The following is an 11315-nucleotide window of genomic DNA, read 5'->3' as shown; positions in this document are numbered from 1 at the left end:
CAGTTGGGGTATTCTTTTTGCTTATCAAGGGCTTTGTTCGTGGTTAGTCATCCATTTTTAGGCTTTTTGTTGAGTTATTTAATGTAAGTTTTGTTGGATTGTGAAGATTGGACCAATCTTATTACGTCGGGTAGATGATGTTGAGGATTGAGCTAAGGGATTAACGAGTGAGTACAAAAAAAAGTGTATGGTCACAATTACGTGGATAAGGAGAGCCTTCTCCGTTATCACATTTTTATCTTCATTTGATTAGTAGATCTTTAAGTGTTAGTGTGCTCCATGAATACGAGGATTACATTGATTGTTAAACCATGTTAAATTTTTTATTTATTTATTTATACTCATGTATCTATGATTATGTTAATAATTAGTATCAAAGTGCCCAAGTTTGCAAATCCTAACCTTGTTATATAACTTATATTCGACCAATCACCATTTGAGTGAAAGTAATGGGATTAGAGAAGGATCCACACAAAATAGAAGATGCGAAATGGGGGATTATCTATACCAAAAAGATTTGTATCTGCCACTAGGAAAAAAACTAGAGTTGATGCATGAAAAGGAATGGAATTTGCTTGATCACAAAGTTCTTGGTGCGATTAGGTTAACCTTATAAAAATCAGTTGTTTTCAACATATATATATATATATAAAGAAGAAGAATACACAATGTCCCTCATGATGCCCTAACCACCATGTATGAACAATCTTCTACAACAAATAAAGTACATCTAATTAAAAAAAATAAAAATTGATTTGAAGATGTTTGAGAACAAAAATCTTATGCAACATTTGAATGAATTTAATGATATCATGAATTAATTAAATTCAATTGACATTAAATTTGATGATGAAATATAAGGCTTATTAATCCTTAGTGAATTGCTTGAGAGTTGGAAGGGCACCATCCCTTCGATCATGGTTCGTTTGGAAAATTCAAAATGGTGTTTTAAAAGGTAGTAAACATGATTATGACTGAGGAGATCAAGAAGCATGAAAAAGGTTTTTCTAATTCAAGATCAATATTAAATAAACATGAAGAACAAAGGAAGAAACAAGAATAAAGGTAGTAGGTGTGAGAAATAAATTGGGGTCAGAGATTGGCTTGCTTTGATGTTATTTATTATAATAATTTGCTCCAAATTGTGTAGATTTTATATACTATAAATTGAAGAAGTCTTTCCAATTTTAAAATATATTTACAAGATTAAAAGGGACTCATACACATATCACAATAATATAAAATATTAATGATAATAAAATTTTTAAGTTAGCATTGAGACTTAGAAATTGTGTATTATGGTCCAAAAGTTAAAGGCATGAGGTTTAGGATAATTAGGATTTTATTGAGTAATGCTAAATGAAAAATATTATTTATTTGTAGGATCTAATAATATGTAAATAAAATAAAATTTTAGCGATTTTTCTCTAACCAATTGAAAACATGACTAGTGATAATTAAAAATTAGGGAAAAGTGAGTTTTGACTCACTAATTCGAAAAAATATATATAAAGAACTTTAACTTTTATAAATCAATTTTATCATCATTTATTTAAAAATATTTTAAAATATATTCACTTTTTCATAAGTTAGATAATTATTTCCTAAAATACCCTTTTACTTGATAATATTGAATAGAATTATTAAAAAATTAATTTATCATTTTAATTCGATAAAAGTATATTCCAAATAAATATATCTTAAATATTTTTATTAAAAATATTTTATTTATTACTTGAAATCTTAGAATTTTTTTCAAAATGATTTGTATCTCATATTATATAATAAAAAAAATTAAGATATATTTATTTGTTATATCCTTTTATCAAATTAAAATGACAAATTTTTTTTTTAATATTATTAAAGTAAAAGGATATTTCAAGTAAATAATTATTTGACTTATGTAAAAGTGTATCTATCTTAAAATATTTTTAAATGGATGAAAATAAAACTGATTTATTAAAGTTGAAGTTTTTTTTCTATATTTTTTTCAAATTAGTGAGTCAAAACCCACTTTTCCCTAAAAATGATAAGAAGTGAAGATCTCTTGTAAAATCAAGAGAAAAATGAGTACAAAACATTAAATATAAATTTATGAAAATTTATTTTTCTTTCTTGTATTATACATGATAATAGAAAAATTATAAATTTAAAAATATTGAATTACTTAATGTTTGTTTCCATATGCAATTTTTATTTTTATTTTTTATTTTTACGTAAAATACAAGAACTTACCTTGAAAGTGTAATAGTTTATAAAGATTAATTAAAAAAATTGAATTACCTCAACTTTTAAAATTTTAAAATAATTTTTAAGGACATAAGGTAGGTTTATACTTTTATATAAGAGTTTCTATTTTTTATACAAAAGTTCTATTTTTAAAAAAATAAAAAATAAAAAATTTATCTAAACTACGCTTTATCAATAAAATTAGGAAAAACCACTAAAGTTTTTGTTAGGATCATAGATAGGGACAATTTTTGCTGGAATTACGGTTATTGATTACAGTTAAATGAAATACTAAGGTTATGTTTGGTTTCTAGACAATTTCAAAGAAAAAAGAAAATAGAAAACAAAAGCAAAGCAAAAGAAAATAAAAAATATATTTAAAATTAATAAATTATTTTTATATGCTACTTTAAATTCGTTGAACTTATTTTAACTTTTTAATATAAAAATTAAATATTTTAACAATGCATAATTTTAAACTTGTTTCTCCTATTTTTTGCATTGTTTAGAAAACCAAAGAAAAACTTGTTCTTTGTATTTTCATTAAGAGCATTCTTCGTGCTCTTGATACCTCCTTTCATCGTCTATATTTTGAATGTCTCTACCACCAACAACCAAAATAGAGAAATTTTTTTAAAAAGTAGAGAATCTTTTGAAAAAATTGAAAAAAAAACTCTCTAAAAAAAACATATAATATTGTTTTTGGGAAAAACAGGGAAAAATCTTTGAAAAAAATAAAGATAAATCTAAAAAAAAATAGAGAAAAATCTCTAAAAATATGAGATTCTCTCATAACAGAACTTTTAAAACTCATAATATGAAGATGAAAACAATTCCTTGGATCCAAAGATACCATTGTGGCTGTGACATTATTCAAATTCAATCACATGATGTGTCATTTATATGGTAATGGTAACATATATATGGTGTATTATATAAACTTTATATGACTTGAATAAGAATTGGTCATATATTATTTTATATGGTAATTATGTATTTATTATATTACCAAATAATGTCAATTTGATGATATTGTATCCTCATGTAGATTTAATAATATAGTCTAAATTTAATTATTAAACTCATTTAATCATAATTATTTTTTAATAAATTTAATAACATTTTATAATTTTTTAAACTTTTTAATTATCATATTGCATGTTTCATCCTTATCAGACTGTGACATGGAAATTGATGTACCATCAAAATTGCTTGAGCTGATGATCAAGACGCGAATTTGAATAATGTGTTGCACCTTTAGAATGCCCCCACCAACATACCTATATCGAGACATCTAATATACCTGTAAATGTATTCACATAATTTATAATTATTTTTAAAAATTGGTACAATTACTTTAAATTTTAATGAAGAGTAAATATAAAAATGATTTATATTTATAAAATCAAGTTAATTAAAGAAAGCACTCAATTTAAAAAGACATTTTCCAAACAAGTTTTCTTTTTTACTTATTTTGTAAAACTATTTTTATTAACTCATCAAATGTATTATTTTTAATTTTTGAAAATAAAAAATTGTTTTTTAGAATTTAGTATTCAAATGAAATTTTATTTCTAAAAACACCAGAACCATTTTTGAAATCTCTTTTTCAAAATTATTTTAAAAAACATGTCAAACTTTGTCTTTATCATTAAAAAGGATTTAAAATATTTAATATTATTTTTATTAAAAACATTATTTCTCCAATCGGCCAATACAATCAAAATCATGAGCAGCGTCATCCATGATGAAATGGGGTTGATCCCATCCAATATCATTAACTGGTGTGGGGACTCTGATGCAACAGACCATGCATGGCTGCGAAAGCCCAGTGTGAACAAAACTCAGCAGCAAAGAAAATTGCCTGTGCTATGATATTGCCCTATCCCAGTATCCCTCTCTAAATTCACAGCTCTTATTCAGATTGGTGGTTTTCCTATCTAAATTACACTGGGGTAGCTGCATTGCTCTTCCCATCACTTCTCAGGTGTATACAGCCTTCAGTCTAGATCCTAGATAGTGAAGTGTTTTTGAAAATAATTTTTAATATTAGAAAGACAAACAATAATTTAAAAATATAAAAAATATATTAAGAATATTTTAGATTTTCAAACTTAGAAAAATATTAACTATTTGTGGACCCCGCATTTTGGCTCATGCGTTTCCCACTCGAATGGCGAGCTCGATTTCATTTCGAAAAATTGATTTTTATTTGATTAAGAAAATTGACTTGGAGTCGCCACTTATTTTTGTTTTATTTTTAAAAGGGTAAACAAAATGAGAAAGAAAAACCCTAAGTGTGACTCCTTACTTTGGAAAAGATGGTCTGTGAAAAACCGGATCGGGTTCAGGGGTCAGGTTACTTATCGGGAAGGTACGGTAACGACCGTAGCACCCCTCTAAGTCCCTAAAGTCGGGTTTCTACTAATAAAATGAAGCTGACATGGCAATCAATGAGAAAATCAATGAATACTCGAAGCGATCATGCACATATGGGAATCAAAACATGTATAAAGAATGAACAAAATGTGAGTGGATACGTACCTGGTCCTCTAGTCACGAATGCGCTATCATGAAACAGGATTAGTGAATCACGAATAGATAAAATTATGCGCATGTCAAGGAACAGAATAAATCAAACAAAATAAATAAATAAATCAATCAATCAGTCATAAGGAAATCACATATTTTGGGCTCCGCCAAAGCCCGATTCATATTGCATGAATTAATCTCACGAATCCCATTATTTCGAAATTATGAAGATTCATCATTCTTGCTTGTGTATAAATTAAAAGAAATAGAACATTATTTAAATATCGGAGTGGAATTAAAACTGTTCGAGAGAAAATTGGATTTTTGAGATTTATTTGGAAATTGAAGTCTCGAAAGTTATTTGAAGATTGGAGTCTTGAGAATTAAATTTAAGAGTTGGAATTTTAGGATGTCAAACTTGAAAGAAATTAGAAGTCTAGAAATCGGAAATTAAATTCGAAAATTGGGATTTCAAAAGAAAAATGTTTAAAAATGGAATTTTGAAACAAATAAATAAATGGAATAATAATAATAAGGATGAAAGTAATGATTGAATAAATGAATGGGAATACTGGAATTTTCGAAATTGGAAATTAAATTCAGAAGTCAGAAATTTTAAAGAACTGTTTAAAATAAAATTTTGAGATAAATAAACAAACTATTAGTGATTAATTTAATGTGAATATGGGAATTTTCAGGATTAGGAATTTAATTTGTAAATCTGAAGTTTTAAAGAATTGATTTAAAATGGAGATAAAATACTAATGATTAAATAAATTAATGAGAATATGAGGATTTTCGGGATTAGGAATTTAGTTCGGAAATCAACGATTTTAAAGAATTTGATATAAACGGAGTTTTGAAATAAATAAATAAATAAAATACCAATGATCAAATAATTTAGTGGGAACATGAGAATTTTTGGGATTAGGAATTTGATTCGGAAAATCGGAAGTTTTAGAGAATTTGATTTAAAATGGAGTTTTGAAATAAATAATCAAAATAATAATAATTAAATAGATTAAAGTGAGTATAATAATTTTCGGAAATCGAAATTGAGTTTTAAAGATCGGAATTTTGAAGTATTATTTGAAGGTTGAATTTTTATAAATTGGGCTTGGATATTGGAAGTTTAGGAAGTTTGAATTAATAATAATAATAAGGTCCTGAAAGTTTGAATTAATAATAATAATAATAATCATGAGATTTTTGGAAGTTTGGGTTGATGATAAATAAATAAATAAATAAAGATAGGATATTAATTCTAATTAAAGAAAAGGACATTTAGACAAGTAGTGGGATTTTAGGATTGAACATTAAATTAGGATATGCGATTTTGAAGGAATTGGACTTTAATGAGTGCGAATCTTAGAAGAGGATGAATAAATATATATGAAGTAATAATAATAATTAACGAATATAATATTTAAGTGAGCGAAATTGAATAGTGGAAATTTTGAGATTGAAAATTAATTTAAGAAGTCAGGTTTCTTTGAAGAATTGAATTTTAATGATTGGAGTTTTTAGGAGAATTAAATACATAAATACGGACTAATAACAATAATAACAAGAATTATATTTAAACAGATGAAAGTAAATAGTCGGATATTTGAAATTGAAAATTAATTTAGGAAGTCGAATTTTTGAAGAAGTGAATTTTAGTGATTGGAATTTTTAAAAGGAATTAAATACATGAGTACGGACTAATAATAATAATACCAAGAATAGTTTCTAAACAGTCGAATATTCGGCATTGAAAATTAATTTAGGATGTCGGATTTTTTATGAATGGTTTCTAAAGACATAGGTTTTGAATATGGGACTTAAAATTCGGAATGTAGAAAATTCATTGAGATCAACATAAATCGATTATATAGAAATTTTCATACATGATGATTAGGCAAAACTAAAGCAATGAAGATAAAATATAAATTATTTTAAGTTTTAAAAACCATATTCAACCTTAATAATTTGTCTTTTAATTACGCTTAAGTCGAGCTAATCTAAATTGATAAAAATAAAATATGATAAAAAAAAAATAAAAAAAAAACAAAAAAAAAAGATGAATACATTAATAAATTCCTAAGGTTAGAAATTTGAAAATTTATTTTAGAGCTGAAGTAGCCAAATGGGCTTGTATATCCAGGTGAGTATGCTAAACGGGATGCACTCAAAGGCAGGCCCAAGGTGGAAGAGATCCTTCAGGTGAGGCCCATGGGTATTGGGCCCTCCACGCGTGCATGCATGCATGTCTCCAGCAGGCCTGGTCCTTGCGCACCCACTTCATAGCTTTCCGGCTGGAGGGGATGGCGCGCCCATCTCGAGGAGAAAGACCATTGACGACGGCGGTGCCGGCGGCAGAAGCGCGTGGCTGCGTGGTGACGAAGCAAACGGCGGCGATTGAGGAAGTGATAGGCCATCCGCGACGGGCCATCCGCGACGAGCCATCCTGACGCGCTCGTGGGGGGCTTCCACGTCCGGCTGCTGTCGACGCCGACGTCCGGGGGGAAGGGTCATCTTCGTTCTGGTGGCACGCCGGTCGGTGGTATCCAAAGGAGGACTGGACTCTCCGACCAAGCACGGAGGCGTGACGCGGCCATGGAGCTGGCAGTTATCCGAGCTCCACTCTCCCGAGAACAATATCGATGCCATCTTCAGCTAGCACTTCGACAGCGAACCCTCCAGCTAGATCGCCTCCATCGACAACGACCTTGGGATTCCGGCCAGCGACCTCGGGGTTGATCCGACTTGCGACAGCGTGGAGACCACTAGGAACGCGCAGGCAAGAAGATGCTTGACGGAGAAGACGTGGTCAGGATGGTATGTATCCGATGAAGGTTTTGAGAGAGATGGAGGCTATGGCAGGGTGTGAAGTAGCTGTACATGGGCATGCTAAGGTGAGAGGGGATGACTTTTACAGGCATTGGAAAACGGAGATGAGAGTCAGGGGTGGTCTTTGCATGGCGGGGTGCGGGTATATGAGTATGGATATGGGGGAGTAGGAAAATGGGTTTGATGAGGCAGCTTGACGGGACGACAAGGATGAATGATAATAGATATGGTGGGCATGAACGCCAGGCAGCTGGTGAAGCACCCTAGACATGATGGGTATGAACGTGGTAGGGAAACAGTAGGGAGAGAAGAGGTGGTAGTGGAGGCTTATGACGTGAAAGACCCATGAAATTCAAAGAAGGAAAATGAGGTGCACTAGGGGAGCATGAGGATGATGACGACCATACATGTACAGAGATGAGCACCAAAGAGAAATGAAAACGGGAACAGAGCATAGTGTGCATACAAACGGGTTCAACCCAAAACCAAACCTGTGGCCTTTGATGTCCACAGCAAACAAGGAGATATCATGCATACATTATCAAATGGTGAAGTAGGCGTTAAGAAATGGAAATTTACCGCGCACAAGGGAGCTCCTTCTGCCTGGTTTCCTCCTCTTCCTCTACAGGTCTCCCTTCTTTTTCAGCCGTCCCCTGCTCCCCCCTTTTGATCCTTCCTCTGCTCCCGAAAAGTCCACCTCTCCTTTTTCCAGTTTTCCTCAGCAAGCCAGCCGTATACCTGCCATCCGCCGCACCGAGAGCCGCCCACTTCAGTCCCCTCTCTGCCCGAGCCAACCTCCCATCAGCTGCCTGAAGGCGGCCCACTCGAGAGCCGTCCGGAAGAACAGTAAAGAAAATAATAAAAGAAAAGTCCTCCTCCAGCTCCTTGGGGGGGGGGGTCTACACTATTCTTAAATCAAGAATAATTTACCTTGAGAATAATTATTGTCAAAATATAAAAATGTTTTTTGAAAATAAAGAAAATGGGTAAAATTCCAGAACTCTTTAATCGGCTTTAAACCAAAATTTGAAAAAAAAGAAAAAAAATTAAATATTAGCAAATTAATTAACTAGACAAATAATTATTAATGACTAACTTTCTATTTTGTTACAAGAAGATGAACCAAACAAAACCAATTAAAGCTCAAACCTTTAAGTATGAATAAGTTGATTTTGAATATATTGTGGTGACACAACAATTTTTCCGTAGGCATACATACTCTAGGTTTTGGTTAGGAAAATTCTATGGTTTTGAAGACAAAAAAAATTATCTATAATAATTTTATGTTCTTCAAAAAGGTTTCGAGAATGTAAAGAGTTAAATCTCAAGTTTCAATTTAACACATTATTGAAACTTATGGTTTCATACTAAAAAGTTTTGGCTTTAGTTGGTTTTCTTTGGACTATGTTCCTGTAAACAAAATGAAAAGTTAACCATTAATAATTATTTATCTACTTAACTGATATGTTAATATTTTATTTTTTCCTTTGATATGCTAAAATTTTGGTTTAAAGCCAATTAATTAAAGAGTTCTAAAATTTTATTCATCTTTTACAGATAGTTTTGAAGAATATTTATAGAATTTTTTTATATTTTCATAATTGGTTCTTAAAATTAATTATTCTTGATTTAAGAATAGTTGGAATTTTTTTTTAGAGAAAAATTATTGTCCCTTGTAGATTAGTTATTTTTGTTACGTTATTAAACAATTGGACAATATTCCACAATTAATGTCAACTATAGAGTAATATATCTTATTTTTATTTCAATCAACATTTAAATGTATATTTCTCATTTCTCTTCTACACAATTTTTTTTATAAACTTTGAAATTTATTTTATTAATTTTGTAACATTCAATTTATTTCCAATTAATATATGACAAATATATAATTTTATATGCTTTTATTTTTCCTTGAATTATGTTCTACTAACATTTTGCCCTAATAAATTATATCATTTTTGCATAATATGCTTAGCTTTCAATAACTATATTTGAATGATTGATTGATTGATATTGAGATTATAATTGGAAAATTTTCAAAATATAATAATTTTTTAATTTAAAATTCTTAGATGATTCATCAATATTCAAATTGCCCCTGAAATTTTATCTTTGACTATATAACTCGGTAGGGATCATATGCCACAGCTGAGCTTCAAAATGCACCCATGATTGGCTGGGTATATATATAACTCATTTTATTAAGATGAAAATAATGATATTTGTATATCTTGTTGAACGGTTTTAGAGTTAGTGGGTGTGTGGTAAATCAATTTAATAATTTAAAGTAATTTAATAATTTAATTTAAATCATTAAATAAATTAAGTATATTTGATAAAATAATTTAACGATATAATTCAAAGTAAAAAATAATTTTAAGTAATAAGTAAAAAGTAAAAATAATTAATTTATTTTTAAGTCCATATTTTTATTTTACTTGTTTATCTCATTTGTCCTAATTACCTTTATGATCTCCTTTGACTTCTATTATTTGTTCAACATTTTTTACCCTAATTATAATTTATGAGAATAAATATATCAATTTGATGATTTAAAATAAATTTTAAGTTAGTTTTATCAATCAACTTTAATATTAAAAATAAGAATCAAACAATAAATTTTAAGTTAGCAATTTAGTTGAAATTTAACTTAAAATCAATTTAAATCATTAAATAATAAGTATTAAGTTTTACCAAATACTTCTTTAATTTTATTTACTTATTTAGAGCTTCTCCCCAATAAGATATCGGTGTTTTTGCTGCTATCAAGAAAGCACGAACAACCTCTAACAAGTGCCGATTTTTCCATTCAGCGACTCCATTTTGCTGGGGTGTATTGGAACAAGTAATCTGATGAATGATGCCATGTCCTTCCAAATACTTTTAAAGATCAGAACTTTGATATTCTCCACCATTATCACTACGCAGAACCCGAACCTTTGCATTGTATTGAGTTTCAATCATTTTATGAAATTTTTGAAACAACAAGTTCACTTCATCTTTGGTCTTCATCAAGCATAAGCATGTCATTCTGGTACAATCATCAATAAAAGTAACAAACCAACGTGAGCCACTCAAAGTTGGGACTTTGGATGGGCCCCAAACATCAGAATGTATAACCATAAAAGGAAACGGACTTTTGTTCAAAATTAACGGAAACAAAACACGATGGCTTTTAGCCAATTCACAAATATCACAACGGAAACCAGAAATATCACTCTTTGCAAACAAACTAGGAAACAATTTTTTTAAATAACCAAAGGAAGCATGTCCCAGACGTCGATGCCACAATCAAATTTCAGATTTTTTCTTCTCCCCCTCAGATCCATCTGCCATCAAGGCTTGTTACAACTTATTTGAATCCTTTGACTGCAAGTCCAAGTAATAGAGTTTTCCCCGCTTAATACCACAACCAATCGTCTATCTTGTTTGGATGTCCTTAATCACACAAAATTCAGGCCAAAAAATGACAATACAAGATAAGGCTGCGGTGATTTGAGAAACTAACAAAAGATTGTAATCTAAATATGGAACAACTAAAACAGAATCCAAATTCAAAGTATCAGTAAGAGTTAAGGATCCTTCCCCAATGACTGGGGTTGTGTTACCATTGGCTATGGAAACAATTTTTTGTGAGGAAGGTCTAAGGGGTGAAACCTGTCTAGAATCAAAAGTCATATGATCTGTAGCACCAGAATCAATTATCCATGTACTATTAA

The sequence above is a fragment of the Vitis vinifera genome, chromosome 12, assembly GCF_030704535.1.
Source record: "Vitis vinifera cultivar Pinot Noir 40024 chromosome 12, ASM3070453v1".
Classification (NCBI taxonomy): domain Eukaryota; kingdom Viridiplantae; phylum Streptophyta; class Magnoliopsida; order Vitales; family Vitaceae; genus Vitis; species Vitis vinifera.
This window is presented reverse-complemented; position numbering follows the sequence as displayed.